Source organism: Microcebus murinus, chromosome 17 (genome assembly GCF_040939455.1).
Source record: "Microcebus murinus isolate Inina chromosome 17, M.murinus_Inina_mat1.0, whole genome shotgun sequence".
Classification (NCBI taxonomy): Eukaryota; Metazoa; Chordata; class Mammalia; order Primates; family Cheirogaleidae; genus Microcebus; species Microcebus murinus.
In genome coordinates, this window is record NC_134120.1 from 55,755,777 (window position 1) to 55,769,179 (window position 13,403).

Genomic DNA, 13,403 nt, shown 5'->3' on the forward strand with positions numbered 1-13,403 from the left:
CTTTCGTGTTATAGAGACAGCTTCTTTCCTTAAACCTCATGAATGAAATTCTGCCAGCTTCAAACTTTCCTTCTGCAGCTTCCTCACTTCTCTCAGCCTTCACAGATTGAAGAGAGTTGGGGCCTTTCTCTGAGTTAGGCTTTGGTCTAAGGGAATGTTGTGGCTGGTTTGATCTTCTATGCAGACCACTAAAACTTTCTCCATGTCAGCAATAAGGCTGTTTCACTTTCTTATCATTCATGTGTTCATTGGAGTAGCACTTTTAATTTCCATCAATAACTTCTCCCTTGCATTAATAAATTGGCTGTTTGGTGCAAGAGCCCTCACTTTTGGTCTGCCTCTGCTTTCAACATGCCTTTGTCACTAAGCTTAATCACTTCTAGTTTTGGATTTAAAGTGAGGGATCTGCAACTCTTCCTTTCTCTTGAACACTGAGAGGCCATCGTAGGGTTACTGACCGGCCTCCTTTCAATATCATTGTGTCTCAGGGGATCGGGAGGCCAGAGAAGAGGGAGAGAGATGGGGAACCGCTAGGCAGCAGAGCAGTTGGGACACGCACAACATTCATCGACTGAGTTCACTGTCTTACATGAGTGTGGTTTGTGGCACCCTAAAACAATGATGGCAGTAACATCTAAGATCACTGACCACAGACCACTGTAATAGAAAAGATAATCATGACAAAGTTTTAAATATTGTGAGAATTACCAGAGTGTGGCACAGAGACCAGCAGTGAGCACACACTGCTGGGAGAACTTGGCCCACAGACGTGCTTGCTGCTGGGTTGCCACAAACCTTCGATCTGTAGCAACCACGACGTCTGTGAGGAGCGCCGTAAGGTAAGAAGTGCTTTTACGGCTCTGCAGCATTCAGCATGGCCGGAGACTGGCTATTTTACAACCAATAAGAAGTAAAGACCCCTTCTCTGGGCAAGGCGCTGTTTCCCGAGGAAAGGAATGGGTGAGTGGAGGACTGAGTAAAGAGATGTGATTGGAATGCCCTGCACAGACCAGCAGCGAGAAAGTGCTGGGAATTGGAGGACTTCATTCAACATGGTCTCTGTGCCTGCTGTCCGACACAAGAGACAAAACAAAACAAAACAAAAAGGAAACCTTGAGGTCAAGGCCAACTCTTCGAATTTTCTCAATTTAACAAGCATCTTTTCTTCATGGACATGAAGAAAAGGAGGAGGGTGTTAGGGAGGGTGAGGATGTTAAGACCCATCGATGGTCCCTGAGAAGTCTTTTTGCTGCTTTGGTTTTCCTACACACTCAAGTTTAACCGAAGTTTATTAACAGCCTGGCTTCCAGCCCCTGGGAGCTGATGGAGAAAGAGGCTTAATGCAATTTCGTTGGCACACCAGAGGATACGGCCACCTGAAAGCAACGAGTCTGCAGCCCGAGGAGGAGGCCTGCAGGCACAGGCGGCCGGAAGGCTGTGCTTCTCCCCAGGCTCCGCTCCCGACTTGGCGTGGCCTTGGGGAGCCGCTCAGCCCCGCCACGGGCTCCAGTTGCCTCCCCTCTGCAGTGCTGAAGTGGACTCTCCGTGGGTTTTCAACCACCTTTGATAAAACCTAAGGTTTTCTAGACACTGAACATTTAAACTGCCTGAAGAAAGATTTAATGCTGTCTGCTTGGATCTTGCTATAGTTTCACTTGACAAAATGTTTTTGTTTTGTTTGTTTTTTCATCTTTAGTGATTTCCCCATCTAGCATTTTTGGATATTAGAAGCAGCCCAGAGACGTGAGGCTTTTAGCCCCTGCTGCAATGAGTCACAAAGCCCAGCGGTCCAGAGAGCTGGTCCCTCCTGGCTCCCTTTCCTCACTTCTCTGTCCCCTCTCCTCTCAGTGTGGGGTAATCTGCACTGGGCTGGAGGGTGAGGCCTGTGCAAACTCAGGGTCTCCCTTAAGGAAGAGAGAAGCAACACTCGGTAATGCCTCAAATCAGCCCGTGACAATGAGTTCTGCCCCAACAAAGAGGGTCTAAAATAAATTATGGATGAGCCCAGTGTAATAAATTCAGCATTTCCAGACTATTCCCTGTCCCTGCTTGGACAGGAGCTCAAGCTTTATGTCTTAACACCAGTCTCAGAAGGACATCTGCGTGGTACTGACGCTGATGAACACAGATGGAACTTAGAAAGATTTTTAGAAGATTTAAAAAGAAAAAAAGACTTTTCCCAATACTCTGTTGGATTTTAAGTTAATTGAGTCATTTGCTCCAAACGCTTTGTGGGAGAAAGCGTGCTCAGAAGCATGCAGGGAACAGCTCAAGTTATCAAATGCACTTCAAAGAGAGTCTGCGCCAGGTCATGAGACAGTGCAGGGCTGCAGGACATGCGTGGTCGCGTCCCTTCCGCAGGCTGGGAGGTTTGGGGTTTTCGCCTGGTTCACCTGGTACAGGGCACCCCTGGGGAAAACACGGAGGGCCCCGTGCTCCAGCCTCTCTGGTTTCACACTTCTCCCAGGGCAGGGTGATTTGGGTTTTAGAACCCCCAAGAGGATAATGATCATGAAACCCGAATTTTCCCCTTCCCCACAAAACGCTTAGGTAGAAATTCTGAAGCCGTATCTGTTTCCACCTGGATAAAAATATTCCAGGATAGTTGGATGTCTGGGGGGTCTCCTTGCAAGCTGAGGCCTTAAGGGGAGGCTTCCAGAGGGTCCACCACTGATCCCCGAGCCCTGCCCAGCAGGACTGACAGCACTGCCGTCTGTCATAACCTAATAATACTAAATCATCAGTGTTTAAGATATAACTCTGCCATTCCACGTGCTACTGCCATATGATCCATGTCCCAGGGGGGAGTTTGCACCAATCACCGGTTGGCATTTTGCAGGGCCTTTGATTTTTGAAAGATCAAATCCGACACCAATGAAGATCTGCTTGTATTCCCTGGATCTTACCATTGGCTCCATCAAGTCAAGTATGATTTGAAGCACAGAAATACTGTTGAAATAAATGGTTTGACCTCTTTTTGAAGGTATTAATAACATATGAACCAAGTTGAATGTAAATTTGTTGATATGGGCATTGAACTTTTCCACACTTCAATTCTCCCTGCTTTTTAAATGAATTGCCTTCCCCAGAGAGAAATGACTAGAAAGTCATTTTTGTCAAGAAAATCCCTTTCTTTTATTTTCTCATAGGGTTCCCTGCTGCTGCTGAAGTTTTGGCAGCTGTGGGGTCTACTCTCTGTCTCTTAGGGATTTAGCTTTGCTTTTTAGCGTTTTAATTAGAATCATTACAGTTCTGCACTTGATGACATCTCTTTCAGGTGGCGGGTGATACACGATTCTCAGACCAACCAGCCGCCAGCTCCCTGGGAGGGAGGAAAGGATGAAGGCCCAGCTTTCCAACTGTCCTGCTGATGATTGGAACCAGCTTACAAGTCCAGAAACAGCCCCCAGTGCTGCAGGGCACCACCTGGGCCAGACCATGTCCATCAACGCCCAAGTTGACCTTTGTGCATGCCCGCTACAGACTCCTGGAGCACGGGGAGCAGGGGCAGGAGACTCCCCTACAGTGTGGGAGGCAGCTGGGAAATTGCTGGACCGAGCTGCCCATAGGCAAGGGCATCTTCCAGGGAAACGGCTTTTTGGAGAGGTGGATTCCGAAGGACAGAGAGTCCTGGGTTTGGGAAGTGACTTTCCCTTCACCAGCTGCACCATTCTGCCTCTTTGTAGTTCCATTCCCTTATCTGTACCATGGGGATGATAAAACTCCACCCCACAGGGTTCTCATGGAGGTTACAGTCTAGGTCCACACCTAGAACCTGATGCAGATTCTCAATAAATGTTTGTCGAATGTAAAAATGTATTAAATGAAACATAGAGACTAAATATTCTCTTTAAAAAGAGAGCTTGAGGGAAAAGGGCTTAAAGACTTGGCAGACTGACACACGGATTTCATCTCATCTAAAATTTGCAGTTGTCCATGTTTTTAATTAAAGGAGTCTTTAAAGCACTAATCATTAGTTCATGCAAATCTTTCCCCAGAAAAACATAGAGTCAGGTGCACACGGAGGAGGAGAGAGGGTGGGCAAGCCCCAGCAACTGGGGTGACAAAAGCAGCTGGTGACCAGACTTAGTGGAGAGACCGAGGCACTCATGGTGATGGTGCAGGCAGAGGACTGACTTTGCAAAACGAAATACGAGCACAGACACCTTTGGCGTAGGTTTGGTGGGTCAGATTTGCCCTTTTAAAGCAGGACTGCTCTTTATTTATAAGCTGATGCTAATGACTTTTTACACCCCCATCCCCCCCATTCTCCCCCTTCCTGCTGTCAAACTCTCTTTCCAATGCTCAGAAAAATCCCATTTATGGGTCTCCACGGGTGACAGAGCCACTTAGAAGCTAAAAACAGCAGGTTCTCACTCTTCAGGCCTCCCTGGTAGCCACAGCATAAGAACCCAACAGAACCCAGCCTGCATCTTGAATTGCAATCTAGCGACATAGACCGAGGACAGCAGTGCCAGCAGGCTAGGAATGGTACTTGGGGTCTCCCGCCAGGGTGCCATGGGTAAGCCCCAGCTCACAGTGCCTGGTGGGGGGGGCCGAGTGTCCTTGTCAGCCAGGCTTGGGGTGGCTTTGAGGTGTCAATAAATTCATCTGCTGCTCAAACAAGCCAACTGGTTTCCGTACTTGCAATATACCAGTCTGACTAGGTATGTCTTATTTAATTAAGTTATTTAATTATACAGCTTTTCTTTTTCCTCTGCACAAAGTAGTCCATTTAAGTAGTCTATGAATGGAAGATGCTGCCTCTTTTGCAAACTATTGAGCCAAGAAATTTTTTTCTTTATTGGTGTATTTGTCTTCTATTTGCAATCAAATACTATCAGAAATTGCTCATGTTTTGAGATCAGCGACACTTATGGGGCACTGAGCTTAACTTCCCCCCTTGGAAGAGACTAGAGGATATCCCCTTCACCCTTCACCACTTATGTTCTAGAGTCAGCCAAGGTTTCTGCCGAAATGGGAGTGAGACTCCCAAGTGGCTGTGGTGGGTTTGCATCTTGCCTGTTTCTTGCAGAGCCTGAGGCTGCTCGGATACACAGGTGGGCCCTTTGCCAACCCCTGTGCTGTGGTATCAGGCAACCCCATATTTAGGATTCACATTTGCCCGCCAGTATTTTTCATTTCCCTGAGTTAACTAAGAGGCTGAGTTGAGAATTTTAAAGTAATTCAATACAGATTAAAAATTCTTCTATATACTTTTAGTGACTTTACTGGGTTTACCAGGAAGACAGAAATGTACAAAAAATATGGAGCTCTTACATGTAATGAAAAGTTACTCCAGGATTTGACACTGGTCTCTAATCTGTCACTAATCAGGCCGCTTCCCTTTTTCCTTCAGAGAATTTATATACCGTAGCCAGGAGAGAAACTTGACGGTGCTCACACTCCCTCATGGGTGGACCTGGCGCCACAGACAGACCTACTAGCAGCTGAACAGTTCGCCCTGGGAGGAAGAGCGTGGCCCCTGGAGCTGAGCTGCCGAGACTTGAAAGCAAAGGTGGGTTTTCCCATTGCTTTGTGTTTTATGAGTGTTGGGGAAATGTTGGCTGTTTACTAATTATCAAAGCTGTTTTTATGACTTCCCCAAAGGAAAACAAGAAAGGAAAAGATCCAAGTGTATTCCTTTAGGCTTGGGATGAAAGCTTGACCTTTAGTGCTCTTGGGGAACTGCATGGTTTGTAGCCCTGGAAAATAAAACTCGGAATGCATGTTCAGGAAAGCTGGGAGCTTTGAAGTCGGAAGCCAAACAGGAACAGCTGTTGTGATTGGTGCGGCGCATGCTTGGCCTCCTGCGACAAACCCGTCCTGTGCACTGTCCCTGTGGCCCGGCGGCCGGTGGGAGCAGCAAGGAGCCCTTCCTCTCCAGGGGGTTCTGTTGGCATCCCTTGGACTTTCAACTCCTGATTCACAAAGGACACAGAAAACGAGCCCAAACCACTCAGGGCACCTTTGTGTCTGCACCGGACGGAACACCGTGGCCGTACTCTCCATAGACCCTGTGTTGCACGGGAGCCTCAGATCCAAGGGAAATAGAAGTAGAGAACACATCATTACTGCTGCAAATTAGTTAGAATGATATAAGACCATCAATCAAGTTTGACTGGAACAAAAACACTTTTGCCTTTTTAGACTTCTGAGACCCTGCAATTGGCACCCAGTAGAAAAATATTTTCTTCATGGAAATTTTTATTTTCTCACTAAGATCTACATATTAGGTAAAATGCCATCAATTACCACCAAAAATTAGCATAACATTTTTTTTCCCCAGAGAGGATGTGAAAAATCTCTGAGGTTGTCAGCTACCATGAGCACGAATTCCAGTATTTATTTGCATTCTTACTTTGGTCTCTTTTCAATGGACAGGCTCTTTACGGCTTCCTTCCTGTTTCTAGCAGCGGAAATTGAACAGTAAAAATGGTAAATAACTTAGCTCTATCAGCTCCCAAGATTTAGATTCTTTCTTTTTTATATTCTCTTAAAAATCAGTTCAGCTATGGCACATTCTAAAAATAAAATTTAGGGTTCCATTTATTGTTCTGCTTGCTTTGTGTTAACCTGTTTGAAGAATTTATGACAATGAGCCACGTCCAGGGAACATCACTGGGTCGACATTCTCAGATCTGTGGGAATTTGGGTTTGCAGCACAAACCAGTCCTGATCTGAAACTTGCAGTTTGCCGTAGATGATCTCCAAATGTAAATCTATTCACAGAGTTCACCTGAATGTGGGTTTGCCTGGGGATTGTTTTAACACAGGCCTCTAGGTTTTTCTCCAACACATCTGTGGGTTATGGACACTGCAGTCCTTGCCCAGAAGGCAGGAGGAAGCGGGTGACACCAAGGCTTGAAAGCTACAGACAGGGGCTGTTGTCTGAAGAATTCAGCAACAGCCACAGTAACAAAGCCACCCGCAACTGGGGGACAGTGGTCACAGGGCTCCAGGTTTGGGCTGAGAACGGGAATTGCCCGGTTCAGCACAGACGGCCTAGGACAGGCCAGGAGCAGGCGGTCTCTGAGCTTAAATGTCTCGGACTCAGTCGCTGGAGTCCGAGCCCTGGGCTGCCGGCCCCAGTCTGTGGTGATTTTCCCCGGGCGGCTGAAGAGCTCGAGCCGCGGACGCCGCTCCCCCCCTCCCCCCCCGCCAGAGGACCAGGAGGAAGACGTCCATTTCAAAAGTAAGCCAGTATCCCTTGTAGGACGCTGTCATTTATGAGGCATTTTCACTTGTATTGTCTCATTCACTCCTCGCAGAAGTCTGCAGGAGCAGCGATGGTCTCAGAGGAGGAGCCCAGGAGCGTTGACGTGCTGGACACAGGCCCCGCTGGTGGCAGCAGTCGCCCTATTGTTTCTCACGACTTGAATGAACAGCGTGGGAAAGGGGCACCGGTCCAGTCCGTGCCTCTCAAACGTAATGGCAGAGCTTGTAAACTGCGAGCTCCGATCCAGCAGGTCTCTGGGCCGGAGTCTGCGCTTCCCGGAGCTCTAGGGCGGGCGGGGCGGGCTCCGGCCTCGGTGCCAGCTCGCGCTCCGGTTGTCGCCAACTGCGCCGCGCTGGTGCTCCCCTCTGCGCTCTGGGGCAAAACAACTCTAAACAATGTTTTTTTCTGAGCTATTCCTATAGCCTCAATCTCGAATTCTGGAGTCAGCCATCCCAAGATTTATCCGGTCAGTACGTATTGCTGAGGTTTGCTCATTTGCATTAACGCCCAGCCCTCTCTAGTTGGGTCCCTCCGTGCTCTCAAGGAATTCCCATATTGCAAAGCTCTCCTTTGTCCGTGTTTCGATGTCACCCCAGAGATGCCACACCCGTGTCCGTAAGCAGGCCTGCTGTCACGCGCCATCGCAGCCGAGGGCTTTCCCAGCAGGTGCTCAGACCTGCTCTCAGGCGAGGGTTGTCCTTCCCTTGACAGGAGCCACCGCTGGGGCCACACTGCTCTAGAACACCCGATGGCTCTCCCTGAAAGGGCCTGGGGAGTAAGTGCCCCCTCCCTCCACATCACACTAGGCGGGTGGGGCTTCAGAGAACGTTGGGAGAAGGTGGGGGCTGGACCCAAGTTGTTGGGAAAACCATTCAGTGGATGAGCTTGGGGTACTGCAAAAAACACCCGAGCTGCGGAGGCTACACGCTAAGTCCTGTGTCCGGTGGCATCCTCGCTGGGCCTGCTGGGGCAGCCTGTGGAGGGAGAACTCTCAGAGACGTGTCAGGAGAGGTGTGCACACCTGCCACCCTTCCATCCCAGCGGGTGGGCCCGTGGGCAGCGGGGCATTCATGTGCATGGTTGGGGTGGCATCGCTGCTCCTCCGTGAACTGGGTGGGGGCTGGAGACCAAGCCTGGGTTTGCAGCTATGTAACATGGAAGCCTGTGGCCAAGTCTGTCCTGTCGGTGCTTGTGGTTGGCAAGCATGACGCGGTGTATTGGGGTGTATGTGTGTGTGCAAGCATGTGTGAGTATGTGTACGTGTGTGTGCGGGGAGGTGGGCACCCAAGCTTTGCAGTTGACCAAAATCAATGTCTGAAGCGTTTGGCTGTGGCCAGTTTGCAGGAGGTCACCCTGTGTTTGGGGAGGGATCGTGCTTCAAAGGCATGAATCTTCCACGGTGAGGCTTGAGGCCCCAGGCGGGAGCAGAACAGACCCAGAGCCTCCCAGGTGACCCATCTGGATGGTTAGAGGGCCTGACTTCCTGGCCCTGACTGTCCAGTGGGTGTTTGTTCACAGAACCTGCTTCGACAGGGACAAGTCACAGAGATGTCTCTGCCGATCCCGACGGGAGTGATGGACACGTGAGCTCCCGCCAGAGCCGACGAGCTGCGGGCCTGGCACGGGGCCCTCCCAGCACGGTGCTCCCAGCAAGCCTGGCCTCTGCCTCTGGCGCGTGAGGTCTCCTTCTAAACAAAGCCAAGATGTGAATAGGCAGAGTGTGAGAAGTCACCGCACTTCCAGGCTTCATGAGGAAACAACGGTGCCTTGCCTCGCCCCTTCCCAAACCCTGCTCTCCTGCGGCCACTTCTCGCCCCTGTGCCGCTTGTCTCTGGCATCTCGGCTGGCCTGTCCAGATGCCTGCAGGCCACCACCTGGTTTTCCATCTCAGATGGAATCTCTGACGAAGAGTCCCCTTTCTCTCAACGCCTCCCACCCTTCCTCCTCACGGTGTGCTTTCTCTCCGATTCCTTCAACATCTGTATGTTGCCATTTGGGGTGGCATCAGGATTCCTCGTTTGCATTATCCAGGCTGCATTCCTTTTATTCGGACTAGAGTCACACAGTAGAGTATGATCACTTTTCCTTTTGCAAATATTCCCTCTTTGAATCAATAATTGTCTCACTTTCTTTTGTTTGCCTAGATTTTTAAATACCTACCACTAATGCACTCCTAAAATCTTAAACAGAAATGAAAATGTGCTTTGAAGACATCCAAGTCTGTCATGTGTTTGAGCAGGTTTACATACTTGGTTGGCATTATTAGCACCATTACTGTTACCTTGGTGACAGTTTAGGTAACTGCTTCCACCTGGTCTGGGCTGTCTATTCTCCAAACCTGCGGCTCAGCTCCCGCCTGCAGCTTCTCCAACTCCAACCCACAAGCTTGTCCTCCTCCTGTCCTGACACATGTGCTCCAATATGATGTCCCCTGCCTCCCTGGATATTGGACTGCATACCTCCTAAGGGCTTCCTGAAGAAAATGCTGGGAAGAAACCCTCCTGAGGCCTTCCACCTCTGAAGACACAGGACTCACACTCATGCTTCAGTGAGAGCTTAGCTGGGTATAGAATTCTGGGTTGGAAGTCGTTTGCCTCCATTTGAAGGCTTTGCATCATGGTGTAGCAGCTGGGAAGTTGGACAGCATTCTGCTCTCAGAGCTTCTATATGGGGCATGTTTTATTTTTCCCTCTGGAAAGTTTCAGGATGTTTTCTGAAATTTTGAATGGGTGTGCAAGAGGGCACCACAGGGCAGTGTTGTGGATGGTGGGAAGATCCAGCAGTTTTAGTTTAAAAATGTCAGTAGACAGAGCCTTAGACTAGTTGGAACTCCCCACACCCAGTGTGGAGGGGGAGAAGCAGTGACAGCCGTGTCCAGGAGAGGCAGAGAAGGGATGACACCATCCACTAGCCCCTGAGGAACCTTCTGAGTGGGATGAGGGGCAAGTCGAAGGGACCCAGCAATGATGGTTGGCTCTGAAGGTGTCTGTGAGACAGATGAGGCACAGGTGGGTTCATGCCCAACCTCTTGGCACTATACAAAGCAGAAGAAAAAGGGAGAACAAGTTCATTGGGATTGGTGTTCTATGACTCTGGGAAAATGGGGACTTAAAATACCAATTACATTTAGTAGTAGAAAAAAGCAAGAAATCATATCTTGTACATATAAAATATGGACATAAATTTTACTTGCTGTGAAATTAAATATGCTTATGTCTGATTCCTGTGCAAACTCCTTGAGGGCAAGAAATTTGTCTTATTTAATTTTGACATCCTCAGAGCCTGGCTTCTTGTAGGGGCCAAGTCAATATCTACTGAACTGACAGGATAGGAATGACTCCGGCTCCTGGAATCCCTTTTGCTTGGTGCTCTTGGTTTGGGTTTGGAGGCTCATCCTTTTGCCCGCCTGCCCTGCACTGCTGGGTGGGCCTGGGGCCAGGATGGGCTGGAAATGTGTCCCTCTGCCCTCCAGCGCCCCCCTCCTGGGGTTGGGCCTCTGCTGCAGGTCTGGAGCAGAAGGGACTGTCTGTGCCGGAAACACAGGGCTGTTCATCTTGCCAAGCTCCCTCCCTCCAGGAGGATGGGGATGGTGTGGCGGGGCTTCCACTAGCCAGTTTATGTCTCTCAAGCGGCCCAGAGATGCTTTCAGAACGTCTAGGCCCTGCAGCCTTCACCCCAGCAGCCCTTACTGGAGCAGAGTGCTCAAGCAGAGAGCATGTCGTAGAGCAAGGGGTTCACAAACACGTGTGGGATTCATCAATCATTTAATTAAATAAGAGAATCTAACTCATTTTTCCAAGGAGTCACTATTCCAAGGATAGTGGTCAGCGGGCAATCATTGCGTACGAGTCTGCTGGCCTCTCAGCGGCAGACGCGGGAAGAACAGGCGTGCAGCGTGTGAACGGACGGGGGCGGGAAGGCGTGCCGGGCAGGCTCTCCGCGGGGCAGCAGCGATTTCGGCCCAACCCGCCCCCCTCTCCCCTGTACTCCCACCAGCAGATTGCGTGTGAGGGGCGCCCAGCCCCCTTGGCAGCACGTCCTCTTCCATGCCCCCTCAGATGCTCCGGCCCTGGCCCGTGGGACAGGCCGTGGCCACATCCACTCTACTGCTGGGCTTCCCAGGGGACAGCTCCGGACCAGACCCACACTCAGGCTGAGTCCCGCGGCCACAAAGGGACATCTGAGCTGGTGGGTATGTCACAACGGGCTAATCTGGTGGTTTCTCATACATTAACTTCACACACCAGTGACTTCACATTTCCAAGAACATGTCGCTGGCCTTAAGCAGGACTTAAAAGGAATTAATTGGTCATTCCTGAAACAAAGTGCTAAATTACATTGTAACATCCCATGGAGTTCCCAGAACCCAAGGGAACAGCCCTGCGTGCCTAAGAGGACACGGGATGGGGTGTTTTGTTCCCAGCTGTGAGTCAGGGACCTTGGAGCGGCATGGCTTTCATCTGGAAGCCATGACTCAGAGGAACCAGTGGCCAGCTGCCCGGTCCACACGGTGCCTGCGTCACACTCTGTCCCACTCTGCTGGGCAGGACAGCACCGACAGGGGTGCTCCCCCGAGCCAGCAAGCTGCACCCCTACACCCCCTCCCGCTGCAGATTTGGAATTGGAGCCTGAATCTTGCCCTTTAACCTCACATCAGCCTGCAGGAGGGAGCTGCCTTTGCCCAGGCGGTGCACCCTCCCTGTGTCACAGCCACTTTGTAAAGCCACCGTCCGAGGTGGGAAACCACTTGAGGCAATATTCAGAGGTGCTGTGAAAGACTCATAGTTTTACCATAAATTTCTAGTTTCCTGTATACTGTCAGGATTTTAAGAATCTTGCTGGCCTTAGGTTCAATTCTCCCGAGAGGCTGGGGATTATGCTATTTAAGTGATGCCGCTGCCCACGTCGCAGTGGGCGCCGATAACAGGAGCTGATGGCCCTTGATGGCTCCAGGCCCAGGTTTGCCCAGAAAGTCTCAAGCTGCCAGGGGGCTTGTGTGTGGGGGAGATCGGCTCACCACCATGCCTTCCTGCAGCCAGGGGAGATCCTAGAGACCAGGGAGAAATGACATTGTTGGCTAATGTCAGAGAGCTGTGACATGAAACCCACACAGAGAGCACGATGGGGCTTGGATTATTAGATTATTAGTTGACGAGAAGTAAAGTCAAAGTTAGCTTTATAGGAGGAATGGGAATGCCCTGTTTAGATTAGATGGGGGAGGTTTCCAGAGGAAATTAACTTTTGAGGCAAAAGAGGCACTTTGATCTCCATACTTCAGGAGGAAGCAAACCACAATCTGGAGTGGAAACCCCAAGCTTTCTCCTCTGCCCCTCCCGCCAGGGCACAGACTCACTGGGCTCATCCCTGGGGGGTGGCCAGAGACTGCAGATTCCCAGGAGGACTCCAGGGCTCTTTGATGCCATCAGGGGAGTCAGTGGTCCTGAGAGAGGGGGAGTGTTGGAAGAGGGCTGAACTTCTACAGCCTCAGTGGAGGACGTGTGCTCACAGTTCAGATAAAGTGGGTGGAGATGTCGCCTGGCAGAGCCGCCTTGGCGAGACGTGAAGCAGGTGAGGCAGTGAAATAATGTGGCCCTTTTTGGGAAATTGCAGATCAGCCTGGCGCAGACAGTGAGCTCTAAGCGGGATGTGGGGGCGCGGGGCCGGAGGGAGGAGGTGGCGGAGAGGCTGTGACAGCAGTGTTCTCGGGTGGCTGTGTGGCAGCTCTTTCCTCTGCACGAAGTAGTCCACTGAGTAGTCCATGATTGAAGAAGTTGTCTCCTTGGCAAACCATTAAGCCAACATACTTTTCTCTGTATTGATGTATTTGTCGTCTATTTGCAATCAAATACTACCAGAAATTGCTCACATTTTGAGATCAGGGACACTTATGACCGCAGGGAGTGTAAATGGAGATTTCAGAGGTCAAGAAACTGTGGAGCTAGACCTTTATAAAATGACCTTATTGACATCTAATTCACCTACCATACAATTCACCCATTTCAAGTATGTGATTCAATGCTTTTCAGTAAATCCACAGAGTTGTGTGGCCATCATCACAATCTAATTTTAGAACATTTTCCCCCCAAAGAGAAACCCGCTACCCATTAGCTGTCACTCTTTTGTTCCCCTCCCCAGCTCCGGGCAACCTCTACCTTCCGTCTCCAGGATTTGCCTCGGGGCTAGG